We start from the raw sequence: 11,972 nt of genomic DNA on the forward strand, positions 1-11,972 counted from the left end.
CTTTCAAGTCTATTGCACAGACTCTCATTATAGCTTTTAGCATTAGAGCTTTTGCTTCTCAATACCCATTCTTTTCCAGTTCGTAATCGCTACTACCTTCCGTTCCTAATATTATACTGGTTATACTTTTGCTCGTTAGCGTTCTATAACCTTTTAATAACCACGTCAACCTTAGTATCACGAACGCGTTATAATCGGAATACCACCGTACTGATACTACTTCTTTTTCAGCTGTTTCTATTTTCCAAAATTTGATCAATCATATAGAAGTAAAGGAATTTGTTGAGAGATCACTATGATCATGAACACTTGTTACATTGCATAGTTAGTACAGAAGGTGGCCAGCCTTTAGTACTTGACAAGCAATTAAACAATAGATGGTATCCTACTAGGCTTCTATCACACAGATAGATAGTCCTTCGGCAATACCTCCCCTTCTGGAAGGGTTGTTCTTCTCAGCTTATATGAAATGAAAAGAAGAGAAAAGAACGAATTGAAGAGAATTGTATATATGAAAAAAAAATATACTGCCACAAAATATCTGGCTTGGAACCTACCTCTGAACTATAGAGGTTTGTCATAGGAGAATAAAACATATGTATATATATATCAACATCAAGTATTATCGCATCGCATTTTGCATGCTTAAATATTTACTATTCCATCCATCATTCTAAGGACCCGTGCTCTTGCTCGAGCTTATACACAATCACCTTCGAAACTCCCTCGACATCGAAAATCGAATCTGGAATCTCATTTTATACATCATCGTTACTAGAATTCTATGCTAGCATCGCAACCTTCCTCGTATAGTAATACGACTCTCTATTGATAAGAAGGAATAAGTATTCAATAGGTAGATAATCTACTTAATTAGTCTATCAATGATAACTTATACACCACCATGACCCGATTAGTGGTACTCAATCTCAACATTCATTTCAATACAACTCTCATGGTTGTAATCGACTCATTACTCGCAGAATCATTGCTGCATTACTATGGTCCACCACTGACTTACTGTCGTCATTCATTTTCCATGAAATCTTAATATATAACCATACGGAGTCCATACGTGTCGTATAGAATACTTCTAAGGAGTTAACATAATCACCAATCATAATTCATGAAGAACAATCCAAACTCTGACATACTTTCATGACATGAAGTAGATAAAATTGCAGAAGAGTTTCAGTCAAAGCAACGATAGCAGGTGAATACCATTATTAATCGTATGCCTTAAATAGAAGACTTAACTCAAGGTTCGTTTAGTCCTTTTTGAAATATGGTCCTGGATTATTCTCAAGATAGTACCTTCTGAGATAGATAGCCCGCTCATGGCGATTACACGAATTAAACCTTTACCAACTACTATTACGGTTGGGTATTGCACAGTCATCAGAAGGAATGTCAATCTTCCAAACCATAATACAAGCTGTATAGCTTTAACCATCATCACTGTATTCCTTTGGCACAAGCGCCTATAATTATTTATCTTACCTTTAAAGTGTCGGCCACCTCTTTGGCCTTTCCTGATAGTAAAATTTCCTTACAGTCAATGTCATTTTAACCACCTCTAAATACATTTTCTACCTTATTTCAATCACAGCTTATGTGAAGATGTTTTCCTTAAAATCTGATGAGTAAAAAAAAATATTATCATTTTTCCATAAGTTATTGCCTCAGTCTTTAGAGGTTAATCACTGTCATGACTGATTCTCAATCATAATTAGAACATCTTTTATCTTAAGTCCTAATTGCCCTGAACAATTTCGACCATTACTGGTTCGATCCATACCTTCTCGTGGTTTAACACGTGCCTCACTTGGCATCATTATAATTACGTCATATTTCCTTTATCAACATTTCTATTCTTGAGAATTTTGAATTTTACCTTTCTCCTTGTAAAACCTCTAAGGTTATCCTTGAATCGTTCCTCCTGTATTCCCTAGATACAGGGCATATCAAAATACCATATACTAATACTAGAATCATTGTCTATATACTTTTGAAAAAAATTTCTCCACTGATTCTTTAAAGGTTGTTGTTACCTTAATCCTTTCCAATTCATATTGTCAAAACTCATGATGTCCCTATTAAGGGTGAAATGCCAACCTTTATGCATTCCCCTATGATTCGTTTTAAGTTACCGATGTTCTATCCTTAATTCCACCTTTAAAAAGGTACGTGCATCCTTCCATGGATAAATCAAGTCATATATCCCTAATAAGGGTGTCTTATTCAATCATTCCCACCTCGATAGTATATGCCTAATTTTCACAATAACATCTGTATTCAAAATGAGGTCAATCAATATGGCCTCCAAAAGATAACAACGGTTATCCGCTTTTCTTGCCTAATTTGGTAATGATAACAAGGATGTTTTGGAAGATATTGGTCGTGTTCAACGTGAACCTCTTCTTAATAATTCCTTATTTACTTTTGTTGTTTATCTCAACAGTCACCTCAATGTTGGGATATCTTTCATATATGGCGTCTCCCTTTCTGGGTATCATACCACCGGTCTTACACTTCACCTTCTTGAAGGTCACTTCCTTCATCCAATTTTCTTAATTTCTTACTTTCTTGTCTCCTCAGTCTATCCGTGTCTCATTATTTATCCTTCGAATTATCTCAAGGTTTCCTCGAATCTTCCCAACTTACAGGGGATAAAATATATGTATCTCTTATGCCCTCAACCATCAATGTTAACTCATGGTGAATCACCCTCATCCTGACGAATGCATACTTTTCTATTTCTATTGCTACGAGTCTTTAGGGTTTCCTCATACCCAACTCCCTTATCATACCTCAAACTCCATTGCCTTTATATTCCTTTCCACTTCGGTTTCTTTTTTTTTCCTTTCTCTTATCCTTATTTCATGAACCAACACAACATAAGTATTGATTTCAAACATCCCATCATTCTGGATTCGTGTCCTCAGAACGAATCTTGACAACTTTTACAACTTAGATTCATAATTCATCATACTCATCCGCTTTTGTTCTAGCTCCAAAGCTTTTACACTATCTCCTTATCTTTGGGAATTACTTTCCCGAAAACAATTGACTGAACTTAAATCAGTTTATTATAATCTCTTGCTTCGTGCCTTCCTTGGCCTTTCACCAGCGGGTGGTCTCTGTCTTAGGAGGGTAAGTGACAAAAACAGTCTTTTGTGATTCGTCAATCATTTAGAATCTCAAATGATTCCTATATTTCCTTTAGCCAGGCTCTTGCCTCGACTGGTTCAGCTTGTTCCTTGGAACTCTAAGGGCTTAGCGACTTAAAGGCCCTGAAAGAATTTCTCACCGCATTGTTTCCTCAAGGTGGTGGTTGGGGATAATAGTCTAAGTTCTGTCTAGACAGGTCCATAAATTGCCGTATATGAGTACCATTTCAGGTCTCCTTTCCTTGCTCGACTTTCTGTTTCCTTAGTATAAAATATTTCAACCTTTTCCCATAATCGGGGTTATCTTATACATTAAAAACCTTGTTTTCCACTCTATTATATTATGGGTTCTTTCTTTCTTGATGGCAACCTCCCTCACTATCACATTCAGGGTTTGCCCTAAATCTTATTCCTCAAACTATGGCTCTCATCTAAGTTCTCATCCTTAAGCTCTTGAACTTTTGGAACCCAATTTCTGTAGGAACACCTCACTATTCCCGTATCATCTTTCTCGGTATGGATCTCTTCTCCAGTCATTGACTCTCTGCCTTCATTCATCACTTTTTCTGGCACAATATGTTCTTTTCCAAAAATTCGGTTTGTATTGCAATCTCAAACAGCTTTTCGGTACCGGCTCCGGTTACCTTCACTTCTATTTCCATTTTCTCAAAATCTCTTATAAACTCTCCCAAAGACATTATTATCTTGAGTCTCTCCTTTTTACTAAGGGCATCAGCCACCACATTGGCTTTTCCTGAATGATAAAGAATCTCTCAATCATAATTCTTGATTAGCTCTAACCACCTCATTTGGCGCATGTTGAGCTCTTTCTGCGTGAAAATGTACTAGAGCACTTATGGCTTGTGTAAATCTCGCACTTTTCTCCATACAAGTAGTGCCTCCCATCTTTAGGGCAAAACTATTGCCACGAGCCCAAGCTCATGGGTGGGGATATCGAATTTTATATTCCCTTAATTGTCTTGACGTGTACGCGATTATCTTGTTGTGCTGTATGAGAAGCACCCTAATTCCTTATCCGAAGCATCACTACACTTCACAAAATCTCATTTTCCATCCGGCAACGCCAATATAAGGAACGTCACCAACCTTTGCTTCGGTTTTTAAAAGTTGTTCTCGTATTTCTCTGTCCATTCGAACTTCTCAGTCTTACGAGTAAGCCGCATTAAAGGGGCTACTATCTTTACAAACTTGAACGAACCTCTGGTAGTGACCGGCCAATCCTACCTCTGGGAGTTGCCCTAACCATGGTCATCGATTCCTCAGTGGTCCTTTATTCATTCTTGTCAGGATCCTTCACGGGATCCTCCTCAGCAACAATCCCTTCTAGGACAACATCCTCAACCGCTACATCCTCAATATCAACATCATCCGGTCCTGCGTTAGGACGCTCTATCGGATCCACAATCCGATCTCCAATTAGTAATAAAACATCATCGTGCTGTTACTCCTCAACCTCAGGGTTCGGAGTCCCGCTACCATATACGATAACGAACTACGCTTCTATCACGATATTTATAAGGGTTCCCATAAGGGTTTTAACTGTCAGTACTACATTAGGTAGTCCGACTATGAACTTGGCAAGAGTTCTTATTTATCTTAGTGTACTTATTATCTTAACGTCACTTCATCTCTGAGGTTTATAACGCTTAGCTCTGATACCACTTCTGTAACATCCCCAAATCCGGGGTCGGGGATCCGGGTTGTCACGAGTTCCATTTCCCTTAATAACACCCAATCTTATTAAATAATCAACTACTCTGTACTGTGACCCCATAATAAACACACACACCACAAGTTATAGTCTCAGAGATGAATATCCAAAAATAATCACAAGTTATTTTATTCCACAATTATCTGTCAATACACCTTAAAAGGGTTTCTGAATAAATTACATTTCTTTGCCATTATTAAAATTCATAAATATATATAAATCTGGTACATCAAAAGTTGAAAGCCTAGACTATTGGTAACTCCTACCTCAGCTACAGCGACATCAACGCCTATAGGAAACTGCAGAACATTTCCTATCCGCTCGTGAATTGGGAGCTTGGTCCTGTTCATCTTGTCTATCTGATGTTGTGTGATGAAAGAAGAAAGCAAGGGTGAGCAACAAGCCCACCAAAATAATATATATACTGATTAACAATATATGAGCATACTCATAGTACTCATGAAAGTCTTGGTCAAAAGAAATGAACCAAGCTGATATCTTAACGCAACCAAGTTGCAAAATATTCAGTATATATATATATATATATACTTTTCACAATCTTTGAAATCCTCTGACATGTATAATATACACAGAGTTCCAGTTTATAACTGTATAAAAATATCGTTGCAAGGTGATCTCATATATCTAACCTTGTCTCAACATTTTTTCTGAAAATCTTTGTTATGCATAAGATAATCATTTACTAGATATAAGTTTAAAAGATGAAGTTACAAGATACTCCAATATACTTATATCTTTTCCAAATACTACTTGAACTACCACCGTTCAAGTTATAATGAGCTTTCAACAGTTCATCACATAGATGAGACTACAAGACAAGATTTGAATAGATTAAATCTTTGAATATCACTATAAATAATGAAGTTACGAGATACTTCATTAAGTCCCGATATATATATACACCTATATATATACATACGTTTCCTGAAAACCTCTGTCATGTAAAGTATGAACAGAATTGCAATATCCAATAAATTTGGAAAGGAAAGAATTTTGGCATAAACCTGATATCTTGCTGATCAGGCAAAGATACCTATAAGTAACCTTTTCTACTAGTAGATGGACGAATTCCCCACTGGTCATCACCCTGGTCACAATAGGACCTTATGCTGGACTGCCACATAGCCACTTACGCATTTGATGGACTCCCACTGAGCCACTTACACTATCATGGACGCCCACTGAGCCCATGTTGCTTATGCCGACTCGATAGATGGACTTACTTCCCGAATGTTGGGTAAGTAATCAATTCATTTACCAAAACAGCAACCTCGTTGCGAATATAAAATACACCACAGAGCCGGATCCCTCAGGTTTTGAGAGAGTATTTAAATCCCCTTTAAAAGGACGATCTTAAATATAAAAAGAAGTTTTGGGATCCGCTCTAACTTTTAAAAATCATTTTGAAGACTTGAAAAGACTTTAAAGAGTGTTTGGAGTAATGCTGATTTAATGAAGTAAATCAGTCCCAATGTATTTAGAAAATATCTGAATATTATTATTTAAATAATATTCCCATAAAGAATAATTGAGGTAGAAGTTGGAAAACTTATAATTGAAATGAATAGTAAATAATCAAAGATATACTTATAGGAAAGTAATATCTTTATTTGAATAATTAAAAGTAAGTTTGATTATCGAACATTATTCTTTAATAAAATAAAGAATATTAAATAATACACGGAGTCATAATACCTCGAATGAATATTATAAATAATATTCATTAAATAAATAAAGGAGTCATACATCCTCAAATGAATATCCAATTAATAATCATTAAATAATATAAACTGAGTCTTAAGCCCTCGAATGAATATTCGAAATAATATTCAATTAATATAATAAAAGGAGTCATAAGTCCTCGGATGAATATTCGAAATAAAATTCAATAAATAAAATAAAGTTAAAGTTATCGAATAAACCTTATTCGATTAATAGTTTTGAAAACTATAAACATATATATATATATATATATATATATATATAAAATATATATAATGCACTCGGGAACATCGACTCCCGGTTTAGAAAAATGTTCACCTTTGGGTCCCCTATACTAAGGGTAAACGCCACTACTGCTTATCTCTAACATAGGTATTATGCAACTATAAGCATTTTAACCAACAAATACATAATTCAAGAATATGAAACAGGCATGCATATATACCATATCACATGCTACAATATATCGCAAGAATTTGCTAATAACAAATATGCATTTATCACAAGATCATGCATATACACATATACATCACAACAACAGTTATATGGGTAGAAAACTTGCCTGAGTGCTCCCGGATAGACTTAAGCTTAGAGTGGGTCCGATAACCTATGAACAACAACATAAGTCGGAATTAAACCCCGGTCGCTTAAGAAACTAGACTTTAACCATTTAGAGTCCTAACGTTCGCTTTCGCGCTTAACGACTTACTTAAGTCGCTCGAGTACCCTCGGCTCCACCATTTTTAATAAATTAACCATTACGAGTTTTAAGGCGATTATTTCGCAAGTGTCTTACCAACTGCCTATTACACCTTACATAACTGTTTCATACTTCAATTAGCCCTTTAAGGTCTTTAACCTATGTTTCAAAGTAAGGCGAGGGGTAATGATTCGTTCGCGAAACGTCGTTACTTAAAACGGCCGTTTCTCTTAAACCGTACATCCGAATCAAACGAACCACATATCAAAACGAAGCTTGTAACATGAACTATCTAAACATGGAAATGGTAAAAACCTAACAGTGAGTTCAAGGGTTCTGATGTTAAGAACAAAAACAGTCTACGGCAAATCGGGCATTACGACGGCTATGTTTACGCGATTTCCCAAATTTTATACCATTCCGATTCAACCCACAATTAATCCACAATCAAAACTCCATCCATACCATACTACAACAGCCCCGACAACTCAATGTTACCAATTCATACTTATTTCTCAATTATGAACTAAGAGTTTACTTAAGTTCATTAACTAATAACCAAGACTTCCAACTTCAAAAATATCACAAAACCAACCAATCTCTAAACATACAATAATCATGCCTCTCATCAACTAAACTACTCATAACAAGCTTTAAACATGATTACACACCCATTACACTAACCCATCATCTAAACCTTAGGAAATCTAAACAACAAAGCTTAAGACTAAGATCTTGAAGAGTTATACCTTCCTTGAAGCTTTTAATCCATGAAAGATCCTTGGAATGCCCATGGAAACCTTAATCTAACCTCCTACAAGCTTGATCTTTAAAAGAAATCAAGAACACAAAAATTAATTTCAAGAAGTACTATTCACCATCTTCTTCCTTGATTTATAAAAAAAGATTGGCTTGGAATTAGAAGCTTAAACTTATAGGAAGTATGTAACTATCCATGGGGAAGCTTAGATAAATACCTTGCCAAATAGTAAGTGGTGGAGCTTGGATCTTCATTTTTTAAGAAAAGGGCCGAGAGCTTCAAGAAGAAAAAGAAAGGAAATGATTTTTTTGCTTGCTTGGTGTGTTTGTGATTTGTTTTGCTTGCCTTGGTTGCTTTTGATTTGTTTTTGGGTAATTACTTTTCTAACCTTGACTTTGTGTGGATTTAAATCAACCACATCTCTTTCCCCTTATGTCATGCTTACATAATCAAGTGATGTCACCCTCCCTCCTTTGTCCTCTTCCTATTGGTTTGATGACATCATCCCCACTAATCTCTTTGATTAGCTTTTAATTGTTTGCCTAATGACCGCTGATCTGTTATACGGTTCGCTTAACTTTCGCTTTCATTTATCGATTGAGGGATCATACCCAGGATCTTATTACTTGGGTTTCCTTAACCTTTCTCAATACATTATATTCCTTTTATGATCCTCTCTTATAATCCTTTAATTTAAATCCTTTTTATCCTGTTACCTTATACTAAATTCTTTCCGTATCTAGTGGATTTCCGGGAAAAATCAAAGTGTTCGGAATTGGATTCTGACGATCTTTACATACACTTATATACCACATAGAGTACTAATAATATCCCAGAAGATCAATAACAGAACCCCTACATAGTGTGACATGAAAAGTTTTATCATTCAGCATAATCTGCAAAATCACTATTCATAAGGGTTTCAAAAATTTCCAAAAATTGGGGTTATTACAACATACTTGTTCTTTGGTCTTGGCACTAGGGTCTAGACTTTATTTCTTTCAAATTCATTTAACTTTTCCTGCATTGCTTGCACCCAATCAACATCTTAAAGAGCTTCTTCCACTTTCTTTGGTTCAGTCTGAGATAGAAAAGAATGATAGAGACATTCATTTGACGTAGCTGTTCTAGTTCTGACACCTGCATCAGGATTTCCAATAATTAAGTCAGGTGTATGTGCTTTAGTCCACTTCCTTGCAGATGGAAGGTTATCTCTAGAACTGGATGCTCCCCTATGATCCATGCTGTCTCCATCAATATTTTCTTACGCCCCCTGAAATTATGCTCTCTGAGTTGGATCCTTCAGAATTTGAGTTTCCAGAAATATCAGAACATGAGTTTCCAGAATTATCAGAACTTGGCCCATTAGAACTTGAAGAGCCTGTTGTAGGTTTTGATGCTTCTTGAGATTTGGTTGGATCTTCAATATGCCCCCCCTGCACATGTGCATTTTCCTTAGGCGTAGTCACCATAGTTTCAATAACATCAGAGTTTAATCCATCAGAGTTTGTAGTATCAGGATTTACAGAATCAGAATTTAAAACTTCATTTTCGAATCTCAGCTGATCATGATCATTGAAATCTTTAAGTCCAATAATTTTCTTATCATCAAAAGAGACATTAATAGATTCCATGACAACCCTTGTTCTTAAATTGTAGACTCTGAAGGCTTTTTTGGAAAGTGGATATCCAACAAAAATTCCTTCATCAGCTTTTAGATCAAATTTGGATAGCTGTTCATGATGAGTCTTAAGAACAAAACACTTGCATCCAAATACATGAAAATACTTCAGATTTGGCTTATTTTTCTTCACCATCTCATATGGTGTTTTTCCATGCTTGTTAATGAGTATAGCATTCTGAGTAAAATAAGCAGTCTGCATAGCTTCAACCCAAAAGTAGGTTGGTAACTTTGCTTCATCAAGCATAGTTCGTGCAGCTTCAATAAGAGTTCTATTCTTTCTTTCAACAACTCCATTTTACTGTGGAGTTCCAGGAGCAGAGAATTCCTGCTTTATTCCATGGTTTTTGCAGAACTCTTCCATAATCAAATTCTTGAACTCAGTGCCATTATCACTTCTTATGATTTTCACAGAGTCTTTGACCAATTTATCCAGTTGTTTGACATGATCAATCAAGATAGATGCAGTTTCACTTTTTATGTGCAAGAAATACACCCATGTGTATCTGGTAAACTCATCCACTATGACCATAGCATATTTCTTCTTTGCAATAGACATGACATTCACTGGACCAAAGAGATCAACATGTAGTAGGTGATAAGGCTCAAGAATTGATGATTCCGTCTTGCTCTTGAATGAAGATTTTCTTTGTTTTGCCTTCTGACAAGAATCACAAAGGCCATCAGGAGCAAATACTGATTTTGACAGTCCTCTCACAAGATTTTTCTTGACTAGTTCATTTATATTATTGAAATTTAAATGAGAGAGTTTCTTGTGCCAATTCCAGCTTTCTTCAATTGATACTCTACTTAACAGACAAATTGCAGAACCATCAGTACTTGTTAAAAGCTTGGCTTCATAAATGTTACCATGCCTGTATCCTTTCAGAACAACTTTACCTGTAGATTTGCTTACAACTTCACAGTGTTCTTCAAAGAAATCCACATGATAACCTCTGTCACAGATTTGACTCATACTCAGCAGATTATGTTTAAGTCCTGAGACTAGAGCTACTTTTTTAATGATGACATTCCCAAGATTGATATTGCCATATCCCAGAGTTTTTCCCATATTGCCATCTCCATAAGAAACACCTGGGCCAGCTTTCTCCACAAAGTCTGATAGCAGGGCTTTATTTCCAGTCATATATCCTGAACATCCACTTTCTAGAACTAGGATTTTCTTCCCATTGCCCTGCAAACATAAAGACCACTAATGATTAGTTTTAAGGACCCGGACTTGCTTGGATCCTTTGGCCTGATTAAGTTTGTTAACATTTACAGCGGATTTAGTATCAGAGTTTATGTTATCAGTTTTCTTATCAGAATTTGCAATATCAGACTTTGCATCAGAACTTACACTAGAAGGAATAACGTAAACTTTCTTTAAAGAAGGTTTTATTTGATAATAGTCATAGTACAAACTATTATATTCCTTACAAGTATAAATGGAATGCCATAAACTACCACAATAAAAACAAGGATTTTGTGGCTTATATCTAACGGGCTGACTCTTAACTCCTGACTTTGAGGGTAAGGAGTTTATGTTCTTATTCTTCCTGCAAAAAGAAGCCAGATGGTTAGAATTTCCACAGTTATGACATGTTTTTCTAGGAGCATTAGGAACAGGCTTATTATTGTTACTTTTGTTCACACCTTCCTTTCCATTCCTATTTTTTCTAGGTGGCTTTACCTTTTTTACATTTTTAACCTGTTTCAGCTTATACTTAATATGCTTCTTAGTCATTAAGCCTATGTTAACTTCAGTTGGCTTATCCTGTTTAGGTTTGTTAGAAGTTAATTTCTCCTTAACTTCTGATTTCTCAATATCAGACTTTACAGTTACAAACTTAACAGGATTTACCTTTGGTTTTTGTTTAACAACTATAAGCTCAGTTTCTACAGTTCCCTTACTGTTCTTATCATCTCCATAACCTAAGCCCTCTTTCCAGTTTCCACTACTAAGAATATCCTGAGTTGCTTTACCAGGGTTAGTCCAAGTCCAGATAATCTCTCTTTCCTTTTCTAACTCAGTTTTTAGAGATTCATTCATTTTTAACACTTCATCCCTAACATAAAAGGCATCATCTCTATCTTTCTGAGTTTGATGGAACATGACTAACTCTTTTTCTAAATAATCATTCCTCTTTTTATAAGCAAGATTTTCAGAAGTTAATCTTTCACAT

Source organism: Apium graveolens, chromosome 6, assembly GCF_009905375.1.
Source record: "Apium graveolens cultivar Ventura chromosome 6, ASM990537v1, whole genome shotgun sequence".
In the NCBI taxonomy this organism is placed as follows: Eukaryota; Viridiplantae; Streptophyta; class Magnoliopsida; order Apiales; family Apiaceae; genus Apium; species Apium graveolens.